Raw genomic sequence first — 18,544 nt, forward strand, 5'->3', positions numbered from 1 at the left:
TGACAGATAACATCGACTCACAGGGTTTTAACGTGGGTGTAGATATTATCTCCCTCCTCAGTCGAGTCCGTCTAATTCTCACTTCCTCTGCAAAACGCGTTGGTGAGGTGCTCGGGCCCCACGATGAACATACCACGTTTCAGTCGAGCACCGTTTCTCTAGGACTCCACCTGGGGCCACAAGATGGCGCCAATATTCTACCAACGCATTTACTAGCAGAGAGGCCCAGGTGACCGTCCTTACTCAGGCCAACCCAGGACAGGACTGGACAGGATGATAAGCTTCCTCACTGGCCATTACAGAGAGACAGAGGAGAGACCAGAAGCAGAAAGCACAGCTGTAAAGGACAAGAGGGGAGGTCCCTGGATGCCCCACAGGGTTTTCACTGGGTGGCTGAGTGATGAGAAAACCGAGGCAGGGAAGGCATGGGTGTTGCACTGTTTTCCTATCTGGATCTGCATATCTCTTGTGTGATTTAAGTCTCTAGGGTAATGAGTAAGGGTTTTGGACTCCATTTTCCAAGGCTGGTGTGTCTGTTGGCTTCTCCTGTTGCGTATTCCTGGAAAATTGAACTGTGCCTTGAAGCAACCAAAGCTGGAGCTGTGGGAAAAGACTGTGCTTAAATAACAATGATGCCTTGGCATGGAGTCAGCACTGGTCTCAAGGGCCTAGGGCAGCCTGACTGTGAGGTCCTGGCTTCTGGGAAAGGGTAACAAACAAGAAGATAGTGTTGGAGCCCACCCAGATATAGGTGACTGGTGACTGTTGATAGCCAGGGAGGACAATTTAAAGGTTCTGGGGGTACGCAGCAGGTTCAGGACAGGTGCTCTGATGTGTCCGGATCTGCCCTGTGCCACTGGGGCTGTGCACCAGGCTCTGGCTTGTCCGGATCAGCCCTGAGCCATCAGGGCCATGTGCCAGTCTCTGGTGTGTCCAGATCAGCCCCACGCCAGAGGCCATGCACCAGGCTCTGGAGTGGCCGGGCCAGCCCTGCACAATTGGGGCCAGGCTGGGCACCAAGCTTGGCATGCCCAGACTGCCCCTGTGCCATCAGGGGAGCCCCCCAAAGGTGCAGGGCCAGTTTGGGCTCACCAGAGCTTGGCCTCTGGCCTCAGTGGCATAGGGATGGTCCCCGAGCCCTGGCCCTTCAACCCCCTCCCCTATCTCCTATCCCCTAGACTAACTCGCAGAAGCAGCTCCCGAGCCCTGTCTGAAGCGGAAAGCAAGGTGCAGCTGCCAGAGCTGCTCCCACCACCCTGCTTGTACTGCCAGCCATGCGCGCGCACACGTGTGGGACCCCGAGACAGAGAGTGAAAAATGTTCACCTGGGGCAGGAGCAGGGAATTATTTTGGGCAGAGGGCTGCTTGATGACTTATGGTGAGCTGTTGAGGTCCGCATGGGTAGCCCCGCCCCTTCAGTTGCCCCACCCCCTGGTCGCCACCTCGGGACTGGAAGTCCTGCCCCCTAACCCTTGACCTATGCCACCAGAAGTCCCTCCCCTTGCCCTAAGAAGCACTCCTTTTGGAGTGGTGGCCTTGAAACCAAAAGTTTCACCCTGTCATGTGGTCTGTGTCATCAGACTCACTCACCCAACAGCAAACTACCCCGCTCACCATATCCGTCCCATAATCTGTCCTGACCCATCCCTGCCTGCCTCCCCTCCCCCTGTGGCACAGCGGAAGCCAGCCCAGGCCCAGGTCCTGTCACCAGGTGCTGCTGGACCCCTCCCGTCCTGAGCTGCAGGGGGCTCAGCCATAGCTTTCCTCCCTTGTGCGGCCGGCTAGCCCATCCCATCCCCTTTCAAGCAGCGACTTCCCCATGTGCTGCTGCACTTTCCCCCTACCTGCGCCAGCTGGTCCCAAAGGGCAGGAGGCTCCACTGCTGCTTCTGCTGGCCGGTGCTGACCCACCTGGGCTCGCCCCATCCCCAGCAGCACGTGGGAAGTCAGTTATAGCTGCATGCTGCTCCGGATGGGAAGGGCCCAGCCGGGTCGACACCAACCAGGAAAAGCGGCATGCAGCTGAAGCCGGCTTCCATGTGCTGCTGGGGACAGGAGGAGCCCGGCTGGGTTGGCACTGGCCAGCAGAAGTGGCGGTGGAGCATGTGCCGCTCGGGACTGACCAGCGCAGGCAGCGGGAAAATGCAGCTGAGCCCCTGCTGCTCCAGCTAGACTCATCCCATCATGTCCCAAGTGGCACATGGCTCTGCCGCCACCTCTCCTTCCTGGTGCTGACTGGGCCAGAGCTGCAGCCCAGGTGCTGCTTCCCCTCCCCAGTGCCATCCCAGCCTGACCCTGCACAGCCCAAGTGGCATGGCACGGCACGGCATGGAGAAAGCCGCTTTCCTGGGCTTACCTGCAGGGCAGGGCCCTTTCCAGTCCCATGCACCAAAGCAGAAGCTGGTCCAGCCCCTCCTGCCCCTCTCAAGGTGCAAACATGGCCTGAGCCAAGGGCGGGGCGAGGCCAGCTGGGGCAGGCTGAGGTCCGGGTTGGTTGCCTCCCAACCAGATCCCAAGGAAACAGCCTGAGGTGCTGCAGCCAGCAGCTGGTGCCACTGGTGGCTTTTAGAGAGGCAGCTGCCATTACCTGGGTTTTGAAGGGGCTCTGCGGGTCGGAGGAAAGTGCTTGGTGGGATGGATCTGGCCTGTGGGCCGTGTTTTGCCCAGCCCTGACCTGAGGCCTGATTTCCCTTTTGCACTTCCACAGGGAATGACCTCTATGCCTTAAAATAAGGGAATTATATTTATTTATAGTATCATAGCGCTTAGGGTTGGAAGGGACCTAAACAGATCATCAGGTCCGACCCCCTGCCCCGGGCAGGAACGGGTGCCAGGGTCATATCACCCCAGCTAAATATCTATCTAACCTCCCTTGGGAGCCCATTCCAGAGCCTGGCAGCCCTAACTGTACAGTAATGTCTCCAGATGTCCAGCCTGAACCTTCTCTCTAACAATTTGTGGCCGTTATCCCTAGTAACTGCAGGTGGTGCCTGGGGGAACAGAGCCTCCCCCAATTCCCACTGGTCCCCCCTGGTGAGTTTGTAAATGGCCACCAGATCCCCTCTCAGCCTTCTCTTGTGGAGGCTGAATAGATTCAGGCCCTTCAGCCTCTCCTCGTAGGGCCTGCCCTGCAGCCCCTTGACCCTGCGAGTGGCCTTTCTCTGGACCCTCTCCATGCTGTCCACATCCCTCTTGAAGTGCGGCGCCCAGAAGTGGACGCTGTACTACAAATGCGGCCTGACCAATGCCGCATAGATCACCTCACTGGACCTGCTTGTGATGCATCGGTAGATGCGCGACAAGGTGCGGTTAGCCTTACTGACCGCTTCCTTGCATTGGTGGTCCATGTTCATCCTGGAGTCAACAATGACTCCAAGATCCCTTTCTGCCACCGTGTTGACAAGGAGTTCCCCAACCTATAGGTGTGTTGCAGGTTCCTTCTCCCTAGATGCAGCACCTTGCACCTGTCCGTGTTGAACTCCATCCTATTCTCATCTGCCCACCTTTGTAACCTGTCTAGATCTAGCTGGATTCTGTCCCTCCCTTCCAGCGTGCCCACCTCGCCCCACAACTTGGTGTCGTCAGCGAATTTGGACAGCGTGCTTTCCACACCCACATCCAGATCGCTGGTAAAGATGTTGAACAATACAGGCCCCAGGACCGAGCCCTGGGGGACTCCACTGCCCACATCCCACCAGGTTGAAAACAACCTGTCCACCACCACTCTCTGGGTGCAGTCCTCCAGCCAATTTGCCACCCATCTGACTGTATAGGCATCAGTGCTGCAGTCACCTAGTTTTTTTGAGAGAATGTGGTGGGAAACAGTGTCAAAAGCCTTTTTAAAATCCAGGAGGACAAAATCCACCTCAACGACCTCATCCAGGGACTTTGTTACCTGATCATAAAAGAAAACCAGGTTAGTCAGGCAGGTTTTTAAGTATCTTCTGTTTATTGTTGTGGAACAGCACAAGCTGACTGTGGACGAGGTCTCATGGTGAATCCAGCCTCCGTGACAGTGTCCAGATCAGATTCAGTGACCCTAGCTGGGGGGTGAAATGTAAATTTCTGGAGCAAGCCTGTGAAGAACAGGAAGAACTCCATCTTGGCCAGACTTTAACCAATGCAGTTCCTACATCCTGCAATGACAAAAGCAGAGCCTTTAACACAGGAGGGTGGTGAGGAGAGACATGGGCAGTGACACAAATTACTGCTTCAGTAAGCACATGCTTCTGTGGTAGCAATGATGTGGTAGCAAAGACCCTGTTATCTATCTCATCAGCACAGCCAACCAACTACCCCAAGGTCATTACAAAATCACATGGAATATTGCAGCCACAGGGCATTGCGTGTGCATCGTGGCTGTGCTTCTGGAGTGTCAGCACCCCCGCCCGGTCAATAGGAGTCTGCCACAGATTCCAAAGAAAGCAGGAGTGAACAACTGAAATCAGAGCAACAGCCATGTGATTCCTACTGTAGACTGATTAATGGTGGGTAAATGCAGGCTGATGTTTTTGAACTTTGGTATTGAAGTTAGGGTCCTAAATCTATATTTGCACAGTTGTCTGCATAAGAGAATGAAATGGCTGAGTGCTTCATAATCAGATAGCTAGCATCCCGATGTCCCTGGGAGCTAAGCCACTGTTGTCATCCCCACATTATAGCTTGGGGAATTCAGACATAGCGGGTGTGTCTACATGTGAAATTTATGTGCTTGAATTTTGTGCACAAAAAATTCAGGCACGTTAAACTGAGCCCCTGCACACATCTAAATGTGTAACCATCGGGAGCAAATTTGCTCCAGATAGGTGCAGTTCAGTTCAAGGCTGCTCCTGCGTTGCTCTGCCCCCCTACAGCAGCCAGGGGGAGCTCCAGACTCCCCTGGCTACCATCCCTGGGCTGGCAGGGAGCATGGGGGCTGGTCCCAATCTCCGCTGGGCAGGGGAGAGCTGTCCTAGCTGCCAGGCAGCTGCCTCTTAGTCACATGGAGATGGGATGGGTCCTGATCTCTGCATGGCTGGGAGGCAGCATCCCACTGAGCCAGGACAGCTCTCCCCACCCCCTGTGGCCCCTTGCTGCCTAGGCTGACTGGGAGCAATTTGCTCCCAGTCAGCATCTACATGTGTGCTTCAGTGCATTAGTTTAATGCACCAATTTCTAGTACATATATCTATAGGTACTAGAAAATGGTTCATTAGATTAATCTACTGCACAGTAATTGCTGTATATGTGTAGATGGTGATGCTTTACTGTGCATTAGATTTGTCTGATGTGCAGTGAAGTGTCTTGTGTAGACGCATACAGCAACTTGCCCGTGGTTCCATCAGAAGTGTGTGGTGGAGCAGGGGACCACACTGGGTTTCTCAAGTGGATCACCCTAATCCCCGAGGTGCACATTGTGAGTAAAAGTGGCCTGATGTTCAGAAGTGCTGAGCCCTACAGCTCTCACTGACATCACTGAATAGGCATGGGTTTGGGATCTGTAACTCTTACCAGAGCCTGCTGCCAGCATCACTAATGTATTCCTAATATAGCTACACGGACCTTTCTAATGCAGAGCCTGATCCTGATGGGTTCAGAGCACCCGACTTGCCTGCAGGAAAGACCCCTTACTTACCTGTGGAGAAAGGCAGGAAAGCATCTTTCTTAACAAACTTTCCATCAGCATCCAGGAAGTGATTGGGGTTAAACTGATATGGTGTTTCCCACTGAGTTTTATCCAGCAGCACAGAGGTGAGCAAAGGGATCACAGCTGTACCCTGGGACACACAAACAAAGTCTGCATTAGCAGTGGCAGCAGATCACCCTGGCCTGCTGTGATGTCCAGGCTGGGGGAAATGGGCTCCTCCATAAAGCAGAGAGAAAGCACCTGTTGTCTCTTGATATGGAGGGTAGAACACAAAGAAATGGATTTAAAATGGGATTAGATTCTAGGAAGAACTTCCTAACTGTTAGAGCTGTCAGACCACGGAGAAGCTGCCCATGGAGGTTGTAGAAGCTCCTTCATTGGAGGTATTCAAGGAGAGGCTGGATGGGCATTGGACTGGGATGATGTAGGAATAGCACACACCTTGCATTGGTGCCCTTCCAGCCCCATGATTCTATGTTTTAAGATTTGCAGAGCCCCCCAGAGAGGCTTACATGGGATGGAGCTGGGAGCTATGCAAACCCCAGGATTATATGGGGTACATGGAGCGGGCAGGCTGTAGACATTGCCTAAGGAGATGAAGCCACAGCCAGGTGACTTTCAAAAGTAAGCCCATCCTCTCATGGGCACTGATTGGAGAGAAGGTAGGCAGTATCAGAAAGGAGATCCCAAATCCTTTCCCAAAGAGAGTAGCATACCTTGGGAATGAAGTAGCCTTTAAAGTTGGTGTTAACAGACATACACCGTGGAACATGTGGTAGGAGCGTGACAAATCTTTGCACTTCGTGTATCACAACATTTGTGAATGGCATGTTCTTCCGGTCCTCAAAGGTGGGTAAGCATCCTGGTTCAAGAACTCTATCAATCTCTGCATACACCTTTCCTATGGCAAGGTAGGAATAAAACGAAATGCAGGTTAATGGTTTTATGAATGCTTTCACAACATTGCTTTGGGTACCGCTCACAGAAACATTTCCAGTTTCCCCATTGGTGGCTTTTGAATTGCAAAGACAATCTCCTTTACAATTCCCCATTTGTCAATTAACAATGGCTGTAATAACTGTGATGATATATTCTTTATGTTATGAGGGCAACTGAAGCTCTCCTGGCTCTTGTAAGTTGTACAAATACATGATGACAGAAAGCCCCTCACCGAATAGCTTGCATTCTACAAGGGCAAGGCAGACGAGAACAATTATTCACATTTTACAGCAGAGCAACTGAGGTACAAAGAACTTCAGTGATTTGCTCAGTTACACAGAAAAGCTGCAGCAGAGGTGAGACTTGAACTCAGATCTCCTGAGCCCCAGCCCTGTGCCTAACCTACTAACCTGCATCTCTAACCCAGCTATGATTATGGCTGGATTAGAAGACTGGATCCAGATGGACATGTAAAAATTCAAAGGTAGATCACAGTATAAAACCATAAGCCAGACAGGAATGTCTCATGCACTTAGGTGAAGCATATGTGAGTAGTACCTATAAGACATGAGAGAGATTCTGTGGTTAAGTAGCATTATTCATATCTCCACATCAAACTTATTGCCATCCTTTTTTTTTTTAAAGCAAGGTTAAGCGGGCGTCAAGGAACAAAACCAAACTGTGGATCACCTTGAATCTCTGGGTATTTCTTCATCAGCAAGATGGCCCATTGCAGCGTTGTTGAAGTGGTCTCTGTTCCAGCCATCATCAGGTCGAGAGTGGATGCCAGGACATTGGCATCATGAAAAAGAGAATTGCTTTTTTTCTTCTTCTTGAAGTAAAAACAACTGACATTAGTGCAAAGAGGCAGAAAGTGGCACTGTGGGTGAGCAAGTGCATTTATGTGGCCAGAGGGAACTGGGGTCATATAATCATGGGAAATGGATCATTTTCTCTCCTGCACCATGGCCCTCTTCAGCAATTTGGGCAACGTCAACCAACCAGGGATCGTGGCCTGTGGAGGTAGATGGGAGCAGGGGGCATATGAACTACAGCAGATTTTCCATCTGGTGGCACTTCAGAACTTAAATGTTTTGGTTTTCAGCCAAAATATCATGGCCTTCATGTTTTTGCCAAGATAGAAACATTTTCATCTGAACAAAAAACACTGCTAATCGTTCAACCACATCTGACATGCACATCAAATTCTCTGTCCTAACACTATCCAGCTGTTGTGCCAGCCATGACTGGCTGCCTCAGCTCTGTCTCTAAAGACCCTACAAGAGGGCTTGATGTTGTCATTGTTGATGCCAGGGATGGTAGGGGTCAGGATAAAGAATATTAGGCAGGACCTGCAATGTCAGCAGTGATGGGGAGTAGGGATTAGTGAACTGGTTGGAGGGAAGTAGAGGGGTACATCTGCCGCCTACTGAAAAAGAGCTGAGGAGTGATGTGCATCATCGGCCTCATCATCTAAAGGGGTTTCTTGCTTTGTACAAGCAGCTTAAGGGCTCATAGCTTTTCAGGGCAGGAGGGCCTAGATAGTATTCTTGCTGCTCCCCGAGGAAGTTCTCAGAGGTGACATGGAGCAGTATAATGACTACTGGTTGCTATAGATGTTTAAGTTTTGCTGATCTCTGCTCTTCATTCCCAGGCAATAATTGAGAGGTTTGACTCTTGTGGTCTTCTCAAACAATCCTCTTCTTCTGGTACAAGCACCAAGTGCACGTTCTCAGGTACAGTACAGCTGGGCTCTTTCATCTCCTGGTAGTAAACTGATAACCATCCCAGTGTCCTTAGTGAGGCATACATAGACCTCACTGGAGCATTGGTTAATATATGTTGCTCAATAAAGGCTTCACTAAAGCATTGGCCAGGGAGGCCTCACTAGCAAACTGCTGCATGAACGCCTCACATAAACAAAACCTGGCATGTGGGCCAGATGTGCACTCCTGCCCAGAGGTGGGAAGAAGACCTGATGGTACAAGGTAGGATAGTCCAGTACCAGGATGATAAGGCTGGAATGGGAACACCGTGGTCAAAATAAGAAACAAGCCCACAGGACAGGACAGTCTGAAACATTCAAGATACAGATGGAATGCAACACGTATTGCAATTTGTTTTGATCATTGTATAAAAGGAGAATTGGAAAGCAGGGAAAGCTTTATAGAGGTCTGGGGGACCCTGCACGGTGTTGTGCCGACTACCTTTGTCAGAGGTACAAATGCCTTAGCTCCTAGTCTGATATACTTGTTAGGCCAAAACATGTTAGGGCTGTGCTTCTAGATGATAAACCTGACCAAATCAAGCCTGGGGTCATTCTTTATAAGATTAGTGTTGGGATCTCGTGGCTGCGACTTTGCTGGCACCACAGTTCCTGGGACTTCAACAGTGACAGCACATCAATGATACCCAACAAGTACAACAGCAATGAGGACACTGATAACGCTGGACGACAGCATGTAGCTGTCTCCAAGTGCCTGGAGAAAATGACACATGCTGCTTCTGCCTCTGCAGTAGCGAAGACAACAACGTCACCACTTGAGGACAAGTTCTGCACATTAATGTCATGTGGCAGAGCTAATTCTGTGAGCCAAGGTATTTACTGTCTTGCTTTTCCCAGATCTCTGCTGGGAAAGAAGGAAAGGTTAGTAACATTTAGTTATTTTCAAGTGCAACTTAGTAGGACAGATTCAAGAACGAGTTACCCAGAGAGCCACTAAACTAAACTACTTCTTGCTGTTTGAAGAATAATGCGTCAATGTAGCTCCTTAAGTTATTTTTATCAATGTCTTTCCTGCTTGTCTTGATGTATTTCCTTAAGACCATGCATACCTCTTCTACGTGTCTTAAGATCATCTTGTGAGGTTTGAAAAGAAATCCAGGAATGGGTAGAAATTAAATAACTGAAAAAGATTAAAACAAAAATTAGATGTGCTAATTATATAGTAAAACTAAAGTGTTACAATGGAGAAGCTATCTATATGGGTAGCCAAGTGATACATTACTAGAGTTTCGTCCCTGCTGTTAACTCTAACTTCTAATGTATAAAGTGTCTTCTCTTATTAAAGAATCTCTAGAGAAATGAATGGAGCCTATCAGACTTGTCTAGACATAGACTATAAACATGAATTAAAAAATACAATTAAGGGAAAGTGATAGTAAACTGGTGAAACAATGAAATTACATTTTAAGAGAGGTAATAAAACAAAAAGATAAAGCATCACACTTTAGGGGAAAAATCCCCTGAAACATTTAAAGAACCAAAATACTTATGTTTTAAAGTTGTTAGATCATCATTTTTAAGTTTCAGATGAATTATAAATCAATTACACTCAGTTACTCAGCAACATTAAATTTCACAGCACAATAAACAGTTTTGTTTTATATGTGTGCGTGTTGGGGGGGTTACTTACACCATATTGCTACAACAAAGAAAGCAGGCTCAAAATAACAACTGCAAATCTCATGATCTACCTTTTGCTCACTGGTTATTATTGTTGCTGTTTGCTCCAATTTCTAAGCTTGCATTGAAAAAGAAAGCAAATCAAACAGAAAGGGAAGTTTCTAATTCTTTTGTTTTTGCTGCTCAGAGTTTTGATCCACTGAATAAATGTACTGGCAAAGATGCCTGGCTAAAACAGCCATTTAGAAGATTGTCTTGGCACTCAGTATCAAAGATGTGAACTGTTTCCTCTAGCCTCAAAACAAAGCCTCAAACATGACAAGAGCTGCTTGATTATAGCTGAAAGATTTAGTTAAGCCCAGATGGACTGTTTTTCCTCTGCTGCTCAGTTTATCACATACATCCTAACATCCTACTTGATTGCAATGCCCAGATAATAAGCACCGGCAGCACCAAAAGCAGGGGCTGTTGTAGCACTTGCTACCCAGAGCTCTTCAGTGGTGGCCTTAAAGTACCAAATTCTAGTAACTTCTAAATGCATACTGAATTGACCCAATAACTAAGGTTAGAAAAACAGTTACTTTTAGGGTCACTCATACCTACTTAAGCAAAGACCTATTTACTTCTACAGGGACCCTACGAAAAGCAAGCCGGTCATGTCAACAGCCTTACGAATAGTGTTATCCCCCCATCAAGAAAAAATCCTGATTCCCCACCCACCCCATAGGCTTCTCATTGAATCCTCTCTCTTCTAAGACTTGTTTTGACTATAAATATTTTGAGGATAGAGACCCTTGGCATTTTGTGTCCTATACAATGCCTAGTGCATTGTCAGGGATCTAGGCTGTAGCCGTGTTGGTCTAAGCACAGAGGCAGATGAACTCTTTAGGTAGAGGCAATATCTTTTATTAGACCAACTAAATAGTTACAAAAAGCTTAGTGTATTGCCAGCACTTCACAGATAACTGTAGCAATAATAATAAAAACAAGCTGGGCAGAATCCCACAGAACTCTCTGCCAAAGCCTTAAACTAATTTTTGGGAAATAGGGAGCAAGAACATTTCCCTGGCACGTGTTGCAACAAGAAGAAAGCCCAAGTAAAGATCCGGATCTCTGAGTCAGATCTGGCGATTCCATTTGTTAGAATCAGCTTTACACTAACTGGAAATCATTTGTGTCTCTTTTTGCAGCTCACATGAATATAGACTCAAATCCTGTATTCAATTGTGTGTGGGTGGATTATACTGAGAGGAGTAACAGAGCCCCTTGCACCTTGGTGGAGTTCACTGAATTTCATGGAAACTGTCCACCTGGATCTGATGATCAGATGGGAAGCTAAAATACTTTGGTTATAATGTGTAAAAGAATTAAGCACTTTCCTTTTAGATTGAGGCTGTTTCCAACTTTCAGCTGAAGAGGTCATGTTAGCCTCATATACTCTGGCTACCGCATAGTGTTTTCCATCAACGATACTGAAGCAGTTCTTTGCAGTTGTGTTTCATGAAAGAGGAAAAGAAAACCAAAACAAAAAAACCATGTTTCAAGATCTGCAAGTCTCAAAGAAACCCTCAGTGATCAAAGTCCATTTGACTCGCTAGTCTTGAAAGCCATAAGAAAATAATTATGAGATGGAAGAGTAACCTACATGCAAGTATGGAGATCCAAGAAGAATCATAACTTCATCTATGAGTTTTAACAGGTTGACAAATCCCGGGTCCTTATAATCAAATCTGTTCCCAAACAGCAGAGCAAAGGTGATGCTGGTGGGAGCAGTATTAAATTACCTTAACTTGAAAGGTTCACCTAAAGCAAACAAAAGCAAAAACATACTTGTCACTCAACAGTTGGGAAAAGCAAAGGTTGATACAGCTCTGTTGGAAAGCAATAAAAAAACTATAGAGACTTTGGGTATAGACCAATGTACCTTTTAACTGTTTTAAAGGGGGAAGGAGATCTGCTGCTCAGGAGTGAGCACCCCCAGTTATCACCTGTTACCCCTGCATGATTCTGTAATGCTAGAAATGAGCTAAATCTTTTGACCTGAATGTAACAGGGTCAAAGTTGGAGCAGTTTTGCTGCACTTGTGTCAGTATAGAGTTAGGCAGATGTAGCAGTTTTAGGATAACAGCTTATATAGGTATCCTATGATATTAATACAGTAGTTACATCTGTCTTCACCCTTATAATCTTCAAATACTCAACTCACTGTTGAAGGATTTGATCATCTCAATAAGGAAATGAAGCTTTTCCGGATTTCTTCCTTCTAGCAGTTTTTTCCGCATCCCCAGGTCCTGCATAGTGGCCATGGTGAACCTACGAGTCGTCTTCCAGAGCCGTCTCCAGAAAAAAAGAACACCCTGGCAGAGGGAACATGTGCGTTATTGGCCTATAGTCAGCGGGAATGCCACACTAATGTTGATAATATAGCCTGGTTAGCTAAAATATTTCACGCACCACAAAGAGGATGAGTACATTAGTGTAGACGTATGAAAAAGAGTTGTCCTGATAAGAACAAACTTTCTGTTTTTCTTGGATGTGGACCTGGACGGCAACATTGTTAAGAAATGGGATTTTGTGGGAAACGGCAGGAATCAGAGGGTGGGGTAACAGTGTGCTATGAGCAACTGGCCTTCTGTGCTGTGCCTCTTATTCCCCGTGGTCTCACTGAGAGCACACAACTGGACTGTCAGCTGCTGGAACAGAGAGCTGTTCTGATTTCACCCCAAGAAGTGTCTCTTTCCAAGGCATGCTTCAAGGACTGGATTTTGGATTTTAAACTTCATTGCTGAACAACAAGAAAGATTTCTAAAACCTCCCTGCATGCCATTTGACACCAACAGGGAAGTAATTTGCCTGATCTCCACAACAAAGAGCAACTCACAGAGAAACTTGCATGGACCCAAGAGGGACCAGACTTCCATCTTCAACTCCCTCTGTGCAAAAATGAAGTTTATTTCCTACCTGTGGGGACTTTTTACCATCTTTAATTTTCCCTGAACCAGATGAAGGGTGTGTGAGCCTGAAAGCTTGCTGAAAAAGGCAATTTTTTTTGCAGTTTCTTAGTTGGTCTAATAAAAGGTATCATCTCTGAACCAAGAGTTCTAAATTTGTGCATTTCTTTGAGGACTGAAGACATCCTAGGTATGCACCTTGGGGAGGTGATATAATACTGGACCCTTCCTAACACTGGGCCCCATCTGGACCAGGTTTATAGGATGATTATAGAATCACTGATATTGGAAATGAAAAATATCTGCATGTTAAGTTAAGAAATTCATTTCCTTTCGGTGCAGGATTGCTCCTGCCAGCATTTCCTGTTATGTTCCCCAGTTCAATTTTCAGTGGGCACATCTACACGTTGTCCTATGGCAATGTTGTTATTGCACTGTGCTTTACTACTTCCAAAAGTAGCAGTGCTTTAGTGGTGCACGATGCAGTAACTGCCCGTACTGCACCCTACGCACGGTGCATGGTTATTTTTAGCCGCTACTTCCCTATAGAGGTGCACTATAATGGGGGAAGTGCTGCTATGGTGAAGTAGCTGCCTGTCATGTGCAGACGCACACAGTCTCTATGTAGCTGTAGTGCATTGCTCTGGTGATGTAGTGTGATGTGTAGATGCACCCAATGTGTAGCTCAGTAACATGCCAGAAACCCAAGTGCACCGCATTTAAATCTCTCATGAGTTTTGGGGACTGACTCATTGGGTGTTTATAGACGTGCTCTAGCAGTGGGGGCAGGGGGGCACTTTAATTTGAACAGCTCTGAGAGCCGCTCTAATTAAGTTGCCCGGAGCATTACATGTATCAGTGTCCCCGTGCTGAAAAATGGCAGTGGGGCTGCTTTAACTAAAGCTTGTTGAACAGGTTTTAGTTAAAGCAGCCCCACCACCATTTTTTGGTGTGGGAATAATGATACATGTGATGCTGGAGTCAGCTGGAGCACAATAATTACCATGCTCCAGCAGCTTCTTTGCACATGTATAGATGCCCATTACTTTTAAATGCTTGGGGTAGGCAATACAGCAATCACAACTCAGACAGCAAGCATCTCCTCTTTCATTCATACAGCTGGTACCACTTCCATGCTGGATCTGATAGAATATCGGGATAGCAGGTCTGTCTGCAAATATATCAGCAGTGTTCAGAAGAGCCTCTTTTACCACCTCATAGCCAGTCAGCACCACAGCCTTCTGAAGACCAAAATGGATGGTGAACACTGGGCCATATTTTTCTGCAATCTGGAAAGAGAAGCATGTGTTGACTACCATATTTTACCCTGGGAAGGATTGATTTCAGACCTCACTGAAGTTAGGGCAAAGGACCTGAAACTTTCCAGCAAAATAGCATTCAAACCAGGCAAACACTGGTCTGTCTAAGCGCTACAGTGCCATAAACCTAGTCATGTTCTGAGATGTGTAAACTGGATAACATGATCTAGTGTGCTGAAATTTGAGACAATTGCAATACAGATTACAATGGCAGGCCTACAAGGCAGTTATACAATCACGGCTGAATTAATAGGCCTGTAATACCTCAGCCTATCACAGGAGGGTGCAAGAAAGCCAGATCTCTGGTCACTTATAAAAATGAAATATAAAAGTCACTCTGATCACCCACTCTAACCCTTCACTCTGATACAATTCACTCTGACCATAAAATTAATATGAGCCGTCGGTACGAGGCTACAGTTAGCACAGCAAACAATACGCTGGCACTCATTAACTGATGCATCTCAAGCAAAAGTAAGGAAGGTATTCTCCCACTCTACTCGGCACTGGTCAGGCCGCAGCTGGAGTACTGAGTCCAGTTCTGGGTGCCGCACTTCAAGAAGGATGTGGAGAAGCTTGAGAGAGTCTGGAGAAGAGCCACTCATATGATTAGAGGCCTGAAGAGCAAGCCATATTAGGAAAGGCTGACAGATACGGGACTGTTCAGCCTGGAAAAGAGAAGATGGGGGGATTTGGTGGCAGCTTACAAATATATCAGGGGTGAGCATCAGGGGCTAGGCGAGCAACTATTCACCAAAGCGCCCCAAGGGAAAACCAGGAGCAATGGTCATGAACTCCTAGAAGGTTTCAGACTGAATATAAGGAAAAAGTTCTTCATGGTCCATGTGACCAGACTCTGGACTAGACTCCCCGCTGGGGTGGTGCAGGCACCTACCCTGGAGATCTTCAAAAGGAGACTGGATGTACTCCTTGCTGGGGTGGTTTGACCCGAGTTGTCTTTCCTGCCCAGAGCAGGAGGGGTTGGACCTGGCAATCTCACAAGGTCCCTTCCAGACCCAAACTTCTGTGAATCTGTGAACCCAAAGAGCTTAATATCATCTGGCATACAGTGAAGAAAACATAAGAAATAGCTGGTTCTTGAGATAATATTACTGTTGGCAAAAAATTGCCAAGAATAAAATAACCTGTTGTTTATTAGGGATATACTGAAGTTTTCAGGCCATCTGAATACAAGGACAGGGTGTATGGGTGCTGGTAAGTCATAAAACTTGATATGCGTTGGCTAAATTTGAAATAATAGATAGTGACAGCTCTCTGTGAGGCTCACAGTTCAATACTGCAGGGCTTTACATCAAAGCAACTAAGGAATGAAACAAGTGAACGCAAGAGCATAACTGAGTCTTAGACAACCTGGGAGAGAAGACCCAAATTCTGAAAATGTGAATCATGCGAGGCCTGAGGCATTGGCTACCAGTGCAGTATACCAGAGGAGACTTGTAGCATAGATACAGCTTATGCTGGCGTGCAGGGGTGGATCAGGCAGGGGGAAGAGAGTGGGGGCAGTGACACAGCTGCACCCCCTTTTCTGACCATGTAGCGAGAGCAGCAGCAGCAGCCAGAGCCTTTTTTAAGTCCCCAAAGAAGGTAAGTATTCCATCTCTCCCTTCCCCTCCACGCTCAGAAGCCTCTCCCCTCCTTTCTTTGTCCCCTCCCATTCCCTGGGGCAAGGGGAGCTCCTGTCCTGCTCCAGCCTGGCTGTGTGAGAGCTGGGCTCAGCCCAGGATAATCTAAGTAGCAGCATTGGACACATTCCCCCTTTGCCCCCTCCTAGCTTGGTCCCCCAGGCAGCTGGGGAGCAGGTACAGGGAGGGGGAAGCCAGCTGTCCATCATAACCTCTGCCCCAGACTGAGTTACTGGCAGTGACAAGTTGGGGAGGGGGAGGAAGGAGAGGACGTGCCTCTGAACAGGTAAGGAAAGGGGGGGAAATGTTTTACCTTCTTTGGGGACTTAAAGAAGTCCTCAACTGCTGCTCCCATGGTGAGGTCTGCCCACACCAGGTGGGAAGGGGGGAAGAGAGTGGGAGCAAGAGGTCCAGTCACCCCTGCAGTGCCAATCACTGCTCCTGTGCCACCCTTTGCAAAATCCTGGATCCGCTTCTGCCAATGTGGTATGTCCTTCACTAGTGCAAGAGACCCAAGCTGCAGACAGGGCTCTAGATTGTATTTCCACTTTAACAAAAGCAGCTCACAGGATAATATTTTCAGTCATTTGGTAAAAACAGTATTTTCGTTGCATGGCATCTTCAGGGTGTTATGTAGATTGTTGTTTTTTTTCCCCCAGAAACTTGCATGGAGAAATCCTTTTGCTCCATTGGAGGGATTTTCTCTCTCATGTCATTTATTTGCTAATGCCTTAAAAGCCTTCTGGCAACACAGCTGTCAAATCACTGTTAAAACTTCACAAGCTCCCATACTACAGTACTACAAGAAACTTGCATGAAAAGGAAATGTCAGGTGTGAAAGTGTGAACAATCAGCAAAAATGCTGTGCATCCACATACCAATGGAAAGAACAACAGATGGAGGTCCAGTCCTGCTGTTAGCCACGAGGAACAACTCCTCACAAGTCAATGCATACGTTGCTAGATGATCTCTTCTAGAGTCAAGTACTGGGCAACCCGATTAAACCGTCAGAACTGGGCACTAAGTTCTGATCTCATGAGACTCATAGGTTTCCTTTATCAAATTCTACTGATAAAGCAAGATGAGGTTTCCTCTTAAAGCAAATTCTACGGTATTACTGATTAAGTTTAGTAAAAGTACTACTGCTTTAACAAAAGCATGAAGGCTTAAATCCTTCATTGTCTTTTTTCTACGAGTAACATAAATAATGCAAAATATTTTCTACAAGCATGAAGGTTTCAAGGTCCTGAATTTTAAGCACCTGTGTAGTTCTGACATGTGTAGATCTTTACAATTCAGCACCTGTAAAAGTTCTTGCAAAGCTTGGGTCTAAAACATAACCAGAACATTCAGAAACCTTTGAAACTTATTATATTTCTAAATGATTTTGGTGCTGGTTAGTCACTTTGGAATTGTACACAAAGGCAGAATTTTAAATCAGTAAATCTTTACATTCAAAGCATAATATGCTGAAAATCAGAATGTGTATCTTACCTTCATTAGTGACATATCTTGCCTTCTAATGTCCAGCAAATGCAGGTTACCAATGATGGGAAGAGGAGATGGACCAGGAGGTAAATTTAAAGCTGACTTCTTAGGGCCCATTGAAACATACGGTATGAATAATAAAAGCAGAGCACATAGCGGACCAATAAGGGTAGGCTCGAAATGAAGAGATATTAGAGAAGCCATGCTGAACAAGAGCCCAACTGTGATGAAACGCCCCGGAAAGTTGTCCGAGTTGTTTCGAGGAGTGTATTGTATGCGCTCTGAGTTAACTTGCCAAAGGTTTTGTTTTGCACAATACCTAAATATATGCTCCTCCCTGCTTTATAAGCCTCAAAGGGCAAAGTCTGTTCATAATTAAAGGAGGTCTGGAATTGCAGATTCACAAAATCAAGGTTTTATTGGGGTGATATCTTTTCTTGAATCAACTGTATACTTGGGACAGATGTTAGACAAACCTTCAGGCATGAAGTTCCCTTCTTCAGGTCTGGGAAAGAAGCAAGTGCAGCCTAAGCTACACAACTGTGCAAGTTTCCTGGACCCTCACGGCTACAGTGCTCCTGCCCTAGACTGAGAAGGATGAGACAGGAAAGACCCTCTTTGGTCTCAAGAGCGAGTGCAAAATCCATCCCTTGCCTTACTTTCCAACGAATTATTCAACACTGCTGATTCTGTCTTTGCTGGCTCTCATTTGACCAAAATGGTGTCGTCAGAGATATTTCCTGATGGGTGTTGGTTGATTCAGAGGCTCTCTCAGGATGGTAAGGAACACCCCAAACAAAGGATGGCTTGATCGTCTATTAGTGCTTTTCTGAATTTGTGTTGTTTAAATAAGGCAGAAGTCACCTAACAGAGAGTGGCAATAGCATCGCTCTCCAGTGCCTCCATGTGTAAAAGCCTCATTGCACTGTTTTATCACTGGGCAAATTCCCATTCAGAGTTACTTTGCTTCCCCAGCATTGCTGCTTCGCAGTTCAGCCGCTTTGTGGCTAAGTAGTGGCCTGATGTTGAGAGGTGACTTGGCTAGAGATGCGGGGCCACCCAGCCTGCTTTTCCTTACCTACCAGTTACCATGCTGTGGCCACCTTATTTAAATGTACCATTGCTAAGTGATTCACAGTGATTCTGCTGCTGAAATCTGATCTAGCAACAGCT

At 46.8% G+C, this 18,544-nt stretch overlaps 1 pseudogene; it reads right to left on the reverse strand.

The window, feature by feature from the left end:
* Positions 1–3,927: 3,927 nt before the first annotated feature.
* Positions 3,928–18,544, reverse strand: LOC102574260 (cytochrome P450 2W1-like; annotated as a pseudogene).

This window comes from Alligator mississippiensis, chromosome 13, assembly GCF_030867095.1.
Source record: "Alligator mississippiensis isolate rAllMis1 chromosome 13, rAllMis1, whole genome shotgun sequence".
In the NCBI taxonomy this organism is placed as follows: Eukaryota; Metazoa; Chordata; order Crocodylia; family Alligatoridae; genus Alligator; species Alligator mississippiensis.